This window comes from Corella eumyota, chromosome 2 (genome assembly GCF_963082875.1).
Source record: "Corella eumyota chromosome 2, kaCorEumy4.1, whole genome shotgun sequence".
Taxonomy (NCBI): Eukaryota; Metazoa; Chordata; class Ascidiacea; order Phlebobranchia; family Corellidae; genus Corella; species Corella eumyota.
Genome location: NC_137491.1, coordinates 4,414,925 through 4,428,039, shown reverse-complemented (window position 1 = coordinate 4,428,039; position 13,115 = coordinate 4,414,925).

The window sequence follows — 13,115 nt, the reverse complement described above, 5'->3', positions numbered from 1 at the left end:
CCAGCTTTTTTTTAAGGTTTCAGATGACGATGTTGCTACTACCTTCCAATGATGTTGCTACCCCCTGTGTCCCAATGACGTTGATACCACTTTCTGATGATGTTGCTACCCCTCGCTGATGATGTTGTTACCCCAAATGATGCCGTTACCCCCCTAATACCTTTGCTACCACTTTCCAAAGATGTTGCTACCCGACGATAATTTTTCTTCCACTTTTCAATGTTGTTGTTGCCCTTACATAATGTTGCTACTCCCTGAAAATATTGTTACCACCTTATGCTTATGTTGCTACCTACCGTAATTGTTGCTGCCTCTAATGATGTTGCTACTACCTTCCGATGATGTTGCTACCCCAGATGATGCCTTTTGATGATGTTGTAAATGATGATATTGCCTTTTGATAATGTTGTTACCCTCCAGAAAATTTTTCTTTTACTTTCCAATGATGTTGCTACCCCCCGCGTCCCGATGATGTTGATACAACTTTCTGATAATGTTGCTACCACTTTCCGATAAAGTCACTACCCCCCCAATGATGTTGCTACCACTTTCCAATGATAATGCTACCACTTTTTGATGATGTTGCAACCATTTTCTGATAATGTTGCTACCCATTATGATGTTGTCACCACTTTCTGATGATGTTTCTACAACTTCCCAATGATGTTTGCCAAGTTAAGACATTCGTTCGATAATGTGACCAGTTCGTGCTTTCCTACTAGAGCTATATTGGGTTATATTATACGAATTATTTATTTATTAATATTGTTTTTTCAATATTGTGTGGTCAATATTATTTATATTTAAGCCTTATTTTCCTGATTTTTTTGTCGATCATTTTTACGTTTTTAGTCTCTTTTTTTATTCTTTTTTATTGTCAATATTAATTATGTTTTTAGCAATATTTTTTTGTATTTCTTTCTGTTGTTGATATTATTTATGTTTTTAGCCTTATTATTTCATATTGTTTATGTTTTTAGCCTTATTTTTTTCGTATTTCTTTTTATTGTCGTTATTATTTATGTTTTTAGCCTTAATTTTACACATTCTTTTCTGTTGTCAATATTATTTATGTTCTTAGCCTTAATTTCATGTATTCTTTTCTGTTGTCGATATTTTTGATGTTTTTAGTCTTATTTTTTCGTATTTCTTTCTGTTGTCGATATTATTTATGTTTTTAGCCTTATTTTTTTCATATTTCTTTCTGTTGTCGATATTATTTATGTTTTTTAGCCTTATTTATTTCAGATTTCTTTCTGATGTCGATATTATTTATGTTTTTAGTCTTAATTTCACATACTTTTCATGTTATTGATATTAATTGTGTTCTAAGCCTTATTTTTTATGTATTCTTTCTGTTGTCGATATTATTTATGTTTTTAGCCTTAATTTTACGTACTCTTTTCTGTTGTCGATATTATTTATGTTCTCAGCCTTATTTTTTTTGTATTTCTTTCTGTTGTCGATATTATTTATGTTTTTAGCCTTAATTTCATGTATTTTTTTCTGTTATCGATATTATTTATGTTTTTAGCCTTAATTTTATGTATTCTTTGCTGTTGTCGATATTATTTATGTTCTTAGCCTTATTTATTTCGTATTTCTTTCTGTTGTTGATATTATTTATGTTCTTCACCTTATTTATTTCGTATTTCTTTCTGTTGTTGATATTATTTATGTTTCTAGCCTTATTTTTACGTATTCTTTTCGGTTGTCGATATTATTTATGTTTTTAAACTTTTTTTTTTCCTTATTTTGATATTATTAATCGTTTTTAATAAATTTTGTTTAACAAAATTTTATATGCTTTTTTTTAATGACATAAACCTATATAGTGACGTAATCGGGTTATAACGTTACTGCTTTTAAAGTAGATAAGTACAGTAGAGTAGTGGGGATAAATTTAATATTCCTCTTTTATTTACGCTACTGGTTGTTTAAGCTCAAAGAATTGTGATGCTTATTATATTAAAGTGTATAACTTTTTTATTTTTAACAACAGCATTATGCAATTTATTATTAGTTGAATTTCCTCTTTTTTAAACCTTTTATATTTCAGTTGGGTTTTGCCTTGGTGCTTTAGTTTATCTTGGAATACATGAATACACTTCAGCATTGAGGAAATTATTTAGATTTAACGTTTCAATAGTTTAACTTGCTTACAATTTTATTTCTTGTTTTATGCATCACGTCGTTACCCAACAATTAGCTCTTGGTTGCAGTTTGTAAGTTTTAAATTAAAGATTATCTACATGAGTAAGATTTTATTTTCATAAGATTTTTTATTTGTCTAATAAAAGGATTTGTACGTAAATAAAATTTCTTCACTAGTCCAATGTTACCACTGGCTAAAAACGGCTTTACTACATAATGTTTTGGGTTCGATTTTTAATGCTGTTATGCTCTTGAGTAGGGCACCATAAACGGTAACTTTTGCTAAGCCAACACCTTACACCCAGTTAAATTATTGGCAATTAGAATCAATATTATTCCAAACTGTCAAAGTCAACTTGAGACTGGGTTAGTGTTACATATGTTACTCTATGTTTAGGCCGTAAAGTTGTCCATTCCACATTGAGGATGATTAAATACGAAAAAACGATTTATTAAATTTGTATTGTTTACAGTTCTATTTGTTTTTAAATGTATTTATTTGTATTTAAGTCAATATTATTTTAGAAATAAACGGGCACTTTATAGAAGAGGGTTAGGGTATGCTGGGGTAATAAAAATTAACTCATTAACGCTTATCATTTCTTGAATAAACAGTAAACCTAAATAAACAGTCAACGGTATTTCCGCGTTTTATTTTTTTAGGATTCCGCTACTCCTTTTTTCACTTTCCTTCAATTTCAGTTCCTTCATTTTCCGGTTCCTTCATTTTCCGGTTCCTTCATTTTCCGGTTCCTTCATTTTCCGTTCCTTCATTTTCCGGTTCCTTCATTTTCCGTTCCTTCATTTTCCGTTCCTTCAATTTCCATTCCCTCATTTTCAGTCGACCCGATAATATGATACGGTAATAATTTTTAAAGTTTCATTAAAAGTTAAATTTTTAAAATTATTTTCTTTAAAATTATTACGCACCACAAATAGTAAGATATTTATTTATAAGATGTAAGAGCAAATGTGCAATTATCTGTGGGGTCCCCCCCAACATTTTAAACTAATGTCTTATGTCTTAGCTTAAAAGGGACGTGTAATATTACATTTGTTATTGTGATATGGTAAAAATGCGGTAATTCCCTAACATTTATAAACTTAGATTTTAAAAAATTTAGATAACGAACTTATATCAACGGAAGAACAATTTAACAAAAGTTAACAGGTTCGATAAAAATGTTTAAAGTTTTCATAAAAGTAAAATTTTTAAAATTATTTTCTTTAAAATTTCTACGGACCACAAATAGTAAGATATTTATTTATAAGATGTAAGAGCAAATGTGCAATTACCGGTGGGCCGGTCCCCCCTAACAATTTAAGCTAATGTCTTATGACTTTGGCTTGAAGGGGACGTGTCATATTACATTTGATAATATGATACAGTAAAAATTTTTAAAGTTTCCTTAAAAGTTAAATTTAAAAAATTTTTTTTTTTTAAATTATTACGCACCACAAATAGTAAGATATTTATTTATAAGATGTAAGAGCAAATGTGCAATTACCTGTGGGGTTCTCCCCCCTAACAATTTAAGCTAATGTCTTATGACTTTAGCTTGAAGGGCACGTGTCATATTACATTTGATAATATGATACGGTAATAATTTTTAAAGTTTCCTTAAAAGTTAAATTTTTAAAATTATTCTTTTAAAATTATTACGCACCACAAATAGTAAGATATTTATTTATAAGATGTAAGAGCAAATGTGCAATTATCTTTGGGGTCCCTCCCCAACAATTTAAACTAATTTCTTATGTCTTAGCTTAAAAGGGACGTGTAATATTACATTTGATATTGTGATATGGTAAAAATGCGGTAATTCCTAACATTTATAAACTTAGATTTAAAAAAATTAGATAACGAACTTATATCAACGGAAGAACAATTTAACAAAAGTTAACAGGTTCGATAAAAATTTTTAAAGTTTTCATAAAAGTAAAATTTTTAAAATTATTTTCTTTAAAATTTCTACGGACCACAAATAGTAAGATATTTATTTATAAGATGTAAGAGCAAATGTGCAATTACCTGTGGGGTTCTCCCCCCTAACAATTTAAGCTAATGTCTTATGACTTTAGCTTGAAAGGCACGTGTCATATTACATTTGATAATATGATACGGTAATAATTTTTAAAGTTTCCCTAAAAGTTAAATTTTTAAAATTATTTTTTTTTAAATTATTACGCACCACAAATAGTAAGATATTTATTTATAAGATGTAAGAGCAAATGTGCAATTATCTTTGGGGTCCCCCCCAACAATTTAAACTAATTTCTTATGACTTTAGCTTGAAGGGCACGTGTCATATTACATTTGATAATATGATACGGTAATAATTTTTAAAGTTTCCCTAAAAGTTAAATTTTTAAAATTATTCTTTTAAAATTATTACGCATCACAAATAGTAAGATATTTATTTATAACATGTAAGAGCAAATGTGCAATTACCTGTGGGGTTCTCCCCCCTAACAATTTAAGCTAATGTTTTATGACTTTAGCTTGAAGGGCACGTGTCATATTACATTTGATAATATGATACGGTAATAATTTTTAAAGTTTCCCTAAAAGTTAAATTTTTAAAATTATTCTTTTAAAATTATTACGCACCACAAATAGTAAAATATTTATTTATAAGATGTAAGAGCAAATGTGCAATTATCTGTGGGGTCCCCCCAACAATTTAAACTAATTTCTTATGTCTTAGCTTAAAAGGGACGTAATATTACATTTGATATTGTGATATGGTAAAAATGCGGTAATTCCTAACATTTATAAACTTAGATTTAAAAAATTTAGATAACGAAATTATATCAACGGAAGAACAATTTAACAAAAGTTAACAGGTTCGATAAAAATTCTTTAGGTTTTCATAAAAGTAAAATTTTTAAAATTATTTTCTTTAAAATTTCTACGGACCACAAATAGTAAGATATTTATTTATAAGAAGTAAGAGCAAATGTGCAATTATCTGTGGGGTCCCCCCCAACAATTTAAACTAATTTCTTATGTCTTAGCTTAAAAGGGACGTGTAATATTACATTTGATATTGTGATATGGTAAAAATGCGGTAATTTCTAACATTTATAAACTTAGATTTTAAAAAAATTAGATAACGAATTTATATCAACGGAAGAACAATTTAACAAAAGTTAACAGGTTCGATAAAATTTTTTAAAGTTTTCATAAAAGTAAAATTTTTAAAATTATTTTCTTTAAAATTATTACGCACCACAAATAGTAAGATATTTATTTATAAGATGTAAGAGCAAATGTGCAATTATCTGTGGGGTCCCCCCAACAATTTAAACTAATTTCTTATGTCTTAGCTTAAAAGGGACGTGTAATATTACATTTGATATTGTGATATGGTAAAAATGCGGTAATTTCTAACATTTATAAACTTAGATTTAAAAAAATTAGATAACGAACTTATATCAACGGAAGAACAATTTAACAAAAGTTAACAGGTTCGATAAAAATTTTTAAAGTTTTCATAAAAGTAAAATTTTTAAAATTATTTTCTTTAAAATTATTACGCACCACAAATAGTAAGATATTTATTTATAAGATGTAAGAGCAAATGTGCAATTATCTGTGGGGTCCCCCCCAACAAATTAAACTAATTTCTTATGTCTTAGCTTAAAAGGGACGTGTAATATTACATTTGATATTGTGATATGGTAAAAATGCGGTAATTCCTAACATTTATAAACTTAGATTTAAAAAAATTAGATAACGAACTTATATCAACGGAAGAACAATTTAACAAAAGTTAACAGGTTCGATAAAAATTTTTAAAGTTTTCATAAAAGTAAAATTTTTAAAATTATTTTCTTTAAAATTTCTACGCACCACAAATAGTAAGATATTTATTTATAAGATGTAAGAGCAAATGTGCAATTACCGGTGGGGTCCCCCCCTAACAATTTAAGCTAATGTCTTATGACTTTGGCTTGAAGGGGAAGTGTCATATTACATTTGATAATATAATACAGTAAAAATTTTTAAAGTTTCCTTAAAAGTTAAATTTAAAAATTTTTTTTTTTTTTAAATTATTACGCACCACAAATAGTAAGATATTTATTTATAAGATGTAAGAGCAAATGTGCAATTACCTGTGGGGTTCTCCCCCCTAACAATTTAAGCAAATGTCTTATGACTTTAGCTTGAAGGGCACGTGTCATATTACATTTGATAATATGATACGGTAATAATTTTTAAAGTTTCCCTAAAAGTTAAAATTTTAAAATTATTCTTTTAAAATTATTACACACCACAAATAGTAAGATATTTATTTATAAGATGTAAGAGCAAATGTGCAATTATCTGTGGGGTCCCCCCCAACAATTTAAACTAATTTCTTATGTCTTAGCTTAAAAGGGACGTGTAATATTACATTTGATATTGTGATATGGTAAAAATGCGGTAATTCCTAACATTTATAAACTTAGATTTAAAAAAAATTAGATAACGAACTTATATCAACGGAAGAACAATTTAACAAAAGTTAACAGGTTCGATAAAAATTTTTAAGGATTTCATAAAAGTAAAATTTTTAAAATTATTTTCTTTAAAATTTCTACGGACCACAAATAGTAAGATATTTATTTATAAGAAGTAAGAGCAAATGTGCAATTATCTGTTGGGTCCCCCCCAACAATTTAAACTAAAGTCTGCAATTATCTGTTGGGTCCCCCCCAACAATTTAAAATCTTCGATTTCGAAACATATTGTTATTGTCATTATATTTATTATTTTTATTCTTATTTGACCGAATTTTGAGGGACGATAACTTTTGTTCTTTAAAAGTAAAAGTTCTAAATTTTTAGTATGTTTGTTATTATCCCAACGAATCGCAAACCTCCTATTTACGACATTTAAATGTCACTAATTACTAATTAATATATTTTATTAATATATTTTATACTAATTAATATATTTAGATTTTATCAATTTTTAAAAAAAGAGTCATAACTTTTATGAATATTAATATTTTCAAAAAATATTTTGGAAACACTTTAATTGGACCTGTGCAGTTCTAAATGAACAATTATTTTTCGATTTAATTTTTTTTTTTTTTTTTTAAATTTATATGCATTATCATTGGCCAAAAATATCACGTGACCTAATTAAACCCAGAATAAAAATTAGCTGAAACTTTTGTTTTACTGAAAGTTTTTGCGAAATGTTTTATCTTGAATGTTAGTTAAGCCACTGCGCGTCTAATAAAATATAAAATTTTAGGTTTTGAGATTTCATCATATTTTAATAAAAATGTCATAACTTTTATGAATATTAATATTTTCAAAAAATATTTTGTAAACACGTTAATTGGACCTGTGCAGATGTAACAAAACAATTATTTTTTGATTTAAAATTTTATATTTTTTTTCCAAAAAATTTATATGCAAAATATCATTGGCCAAAAATATTACGTGACCTAATTAAGCCCAGAATAAAAATTAGCTGAAACTTTTGTTTTACTGAAAGTTTTTGCGAAATGTTTTATCTTGAATGTAAGTAAGGCCAATGCGCGTCTAATAAAATATAACATTTTAGGTTTTGAGATTTTATCAATTTTTAATAAAAGTGTCATAACTTTTATGAATATTAATATTTTCAAAAAATATTATTCAAAGACGACAATTGGACCTGTGCAATTCTAAAAGAACAATTATTTTTTTATTTAAAATTTTTTATTTTTTTTAAAAAATTTATATGCAATATTATTGGCTTAAAATATCACGTGACCTAATTAAACCCAGAATAAAAATTAGCTCAAACTTTTGTTTTACTGAAAATTTTTGCGAAATGTTTTATCTTGAATGTTAGTTAGGCCAATGCGCGTCTAATAAAATATAAAATTTCAGGTTTTGAGATTTTATCAATTTTTAATAAAAGTGTCATAACTTTTATGAATATTAATATTTTCAAAAACTATTTTGGAAACACGTTAATTGGATCTGTGCAGTTCTAAAAGAACAATTATTTTTTGATTTAAATTTTTTTTTTTTTTTAAATTTATATGCCATATCATTGGCCAAAAATATAATTTGACCTAGTTAAACCCAGAATAAAAATTAGCTGAAACTTTTGTTTTACTGAAGATTTTTGCGAAAAGTTTTTTCTTGAATGTTAGTTAGGCCAATGCGCGTTTAATAAAATATAAAATTTTAGGTTTTGAGATTTTATGAATTTTTAATAAAAGTGTCATAACTAATATGAATATTAATTTTTTCAAAAAATGTTTTGTAAACACATTAATTGGGCCTGTGCAGTTCTAACAAAACAATTATTTTTTGATTTAAAATTTTATATTTTTTTCAAAAAATTTATATGCAATATCATTGGCTAAAAATATCACGTGACCTAATTAAGCCCAGAATAAAAATTAACTGAAACTTTTGTTTTACTAAAAATTTTTGCGAAATGTTTTATCTTGAATGTTAGTAAGGTCAATGCGCGTCTAATAAAATATAAATTTTAGGTTTTGAGATTTCATCAATTTTTAATAAAAGTGTCATAACTTTTATAAATATTAATATTTTCAAAAAATATTTTGTAAACACGTTAATTGGACCTGTGCAGTTCTAAAAGAACAATTATTTTTCGAATTAAAATTTTTTATTTTTTTTTAAATTTATATGCAATATCATTGGCCAAAAATATAATTTGACCTAGTTAAACCCAGAATAAAAATTAGCTGAAACTTTTGTTTTACTGAAGATTTTTGCGAAATGTTTTATCTTGAATGTTAGTTAAGCCAATGCGCGTTTAATAAAATATAAAATTTTAGGTTTTGAGATTTTATGAATTTTTAATAAAAGTGTCATAACTAATATGAATATTAATTTTTTCAAAAAATATTTTGTAAACACGTTAATTGGACCTGTGCAGTTCTAACAAAACAATTATTTTTTTATTTAAAATTTTATATTTTTTACAAAAAAATTTATATGCAATATCATTGCCCAAAAATATTACGTGACCTAATTAAGCCCAGAATAAAAATTAGCTGAAACTTTTGTTTTACTGAAAATTTTTGAGAAATATTTTATCTTGAATGTTAGTAAGGCCAATGCGCGTCTAATAAAATATAAAATTTTAGGTTTTGAGATTTCATCAATTTTTAATAAAAGTGTCATAACTTATATAAATATTAATATTTTCAAAAAATATTTTGTAAACACGTTAATTGGACCTGTGCAGTTCTAAAAGAACAATTATTTTTCGAATTAAATTTTTTTATTTTTTTTAAAAAATTTATATGCAATATCATTGGCCAAAAATATTACGTGACCTAATTAAACCCAGAATAAAAATTAGCTGAAACTTTTGTTTTACTGAAAATTTTTGCGAAATGTTTTATCTTGAATGTTAGTAAGACCAATGCGCGTCTAATAAAATATAAAATTTTAGGTTTTGAGATTTCATCATATTTTAATAAAAATGTCATAACTTTTAAAAACATTAATATTTTCAAAAAATATTTTGTAAACACGTTAATTGGGCCTGTGCAGTTTTAACAGAACAATTATTTTTCGAATTTAAATTTTTTTATTTTTTTCAAAAAATTTATATGCAATATCATTGGCCAAAAATATTACGTGACCTAATTAAGCCCAGAATAAAAATTAGCTGAAACTTTTGTTTTACTGAAAATTTTTGAGAAATATTTTATCTTGAATGTTAGTTAGGCCAATGCGCGTCTAATAAAATATAAAATTTTAGGTTTTGAGATTTCATCAATTTTTAATAAAAATGTCATAACTTTTAAAAACATTAATATTTTCAAAAAATATATTGTAAACACGTTAATTGGACCTGTGCAGTTCTAACAAAACAATTATTTTTCGAATTAAATTTTTTTATTTTTTTTAAAAAATGTATATGCAATATTATTGGCTTAAAATATCACGTGACCTAATTAAACCCAGAATAAAAATTAGCTGAAACTTTTGTTTTACTGAAAATTTTTGCGAAATGTTTAATCTTGAATGTTAGTAAGGCCAATGCGCGTCTAATAAAATATAAAATTTTAGGTTTTGAGATTTCATCATATTTTAATAAAAATGTCATAACTTTTAAAAACATTAATATTTTCAAAAAATATTTTGTAAACACGTTAATTGGGCCTGTGCAGTTTTAAAAGAACAATTATTTTTCGAATTAAATTTTTTTATTTTTTTCAAAAAATTTATATGCAATATCATTGGCCAAAAATATTACGTGACCTAATTAAGCCCAGAATAAAAATTAACTCAAACTTTTGTTTTACTGAAAATTTTTGCGAAATGTTTTATCTTGAATGTTAGTAAGGCGAATGCGCGTCTAATAAAATATAAAATTTTAGGTTTTGAGATTTCATCAATTTTTAATAAAAGTGTCATAACTTTTATAAATATTAATATTTTCAAAAAATATTTTGTAAACACGTTAATTGGACCTGTGCAGTTCTAACAAAACAATTATTTTTTGATTTAAAATTTTATATTTTTTTTTTTAAATTTATATGCAATATTATTGGCTTAAAATATCACGTGACCTAATTAAACCCAGAATAAAAATTAGCTGAAACTTTTGTTTTACTGAACATTTTTGCTAAATGTTTCATCTTGAATGTTAGTTAAGCCAATGCGCGTCTAATAAAATATAAAATTTTAGGTTTTGAGATTTCATCATATTTTAATAAAAATGTCATAACTTTTAAAAATATTAATATTTTCAAAAAATATTTTGTAAACACGTTAATTGGGCCTGTGCAGTTTTAACAGAACAATTATTTTTCGAATTTAAATTTTTTTTTTTTTTTAAATTTATGTGCAATATCATTGGCCAAAAATAGAATTTGACCTAGTTAAACCCAGAATAAAAATTAGCTGAAACTTTTGTTTTACTGAAAATTTTTGCGGAATGTTTTTTCTTGAATGTTAGTTAAGCCAATGCGCGTTTAATAAAATATAAAATTTTAGGTTTTGAGATTTTATCAATTTTTAATAAAAGTGTCATAACTAATATGAATATTAATATTTTCAAAAAATATTTTGTAAACACGTTAATTGGACCTGTGCAGTTCTAACAAAACAATTATTTTTTGATTTAAAATTTTATATTTTTTTCAAAAAATTTATATGCAATATCATTGGCCAAAAATATTACGTGACCTAGTTAAGCCCAGAATAAAAATTAGCTGAAAATTTTGTTTTACTGTAAATTTTTGCGAAATGTTTCATCTTGAATGTTAGTAAGGCCAATGCGCGTCTAATAAAATATAAAATTTTAGGTTTTGAAATTTTATCAATTTTTAATAAAAGTGTCATAACTTTTATGAATATTAATATTTTCAAAAAAAATTTTGTAAATACGTTAATTGGACCTGTGCAGTTCTAAATGAACAATTATTTTTCGATTTAAAATTTTTTATTTTTTTTTTTAATTTATATGCAATATTATTGGCTTAAAATATCACGTGACCTAATTAAACCCAGAATAAAAATTAGCTGAAACTTTTGTTTTACTGAAAATTTTTGCGAAATGTTTTATCTTGAATGTTAGTTAAGCCAATGCGCGTCTAATAAAATATAAAATTTTAGGTTTTGAGATTTCAGAATATTTTAATAAAAATGTCATAACTTTTATAAATATTAATATTTTCAAAAAATATTTTGTAAACACGTTAAGTGAACCTGTGCAGTTTTAACAGAACAATTATTTTTCGATTTAAATTTTTTTATAATTTTTTTTAATTTATATGCAATATCATTGGCCAAAAACATATTTTGACCTAGTTAAACCCAGAATAAAAATTAGCTGAAACTTTTGTTTTACTGAAAATTTTTGCGAAATGTTTTTTCTTGAATGTTAGTTAGGCCAATGCGCGTTTAATAAAATATAAAATTTTTGGTTTTGAGATTTTATCAATTTTTAATAAAAGTGTCACAATTAATATGAATATTAATATTTTCAATAAATATTTTGTAAACACGTTAATTGGACCTGTGCAGTTCTAACAAAACAATTATTTTTTTATTTCAAATATTATATTTTTTTCAAAAAATTTATATGCAATATCATTGGCCAAAAATATTACGTGACCTAATTAAGCCCAGAATAAAAATTAGCTGAAACTTTTGTTTTACTGAAAATTTTTGCGAAATGTTTTATCTTGAATGTTAGTTAAGCCAATGCGCGTTTAATAAAATATAAAATTTTAGGTTTTGAGATTTCATCAATTTTTAATAAAAGTGTCATAACTTTTATAAATATTAATATTTTCAAAAAATATTTTGTAAACACGTTAATTGGACCTGTGCAGTTCTGAAAGTACAATTATTTTTCGATTTAAAATTTTTTATTTTTTTAAAAAAATTTATATGCAATATTATTGGCTTAAAATATCACGTGATCTAATTAAACCCATAATAAAAATTAGCTGAAACTTTTGTTTTACAAAAAATTTTTGCGAAATGTTTTATCTTGAATGTTAGTTAAGCCAATGCGCGTCTAATAAAATATAAAATTTTAGGTTTTGAGATTTTATCAATTTTTAATAAAAGTGTCATAACTTTTATGAATATTAATATTTTCAAAAAATATTATTCAAACACGTCAATTGGACCTGTGCAATTCTAAAAGAACAATTATTTTTCGATTTAAAATTTTTTATTTTTTTTTAAAAAATTTTATGCAATATTATTTGCTTAAAATATCACGTGACCTAATTAAACCCAGAATAAAAATTAGCTGAAACTTTTGTTTTACTGAAAATTTTTGCGAAATGTTTTATCTTGAATGTTAGTAAGGCCAATGCGCGTCTAATAAAATATAAAATTTTAGGTTTTGAGATTTCATCAATTTTTAATAAAAGTATCATAACTTTTATAAATATTAATATTTTCAAAAAATATTTTGTAAACACGTTAATTGGACCTGTGCAGTTCTAACAAAACAATTATTT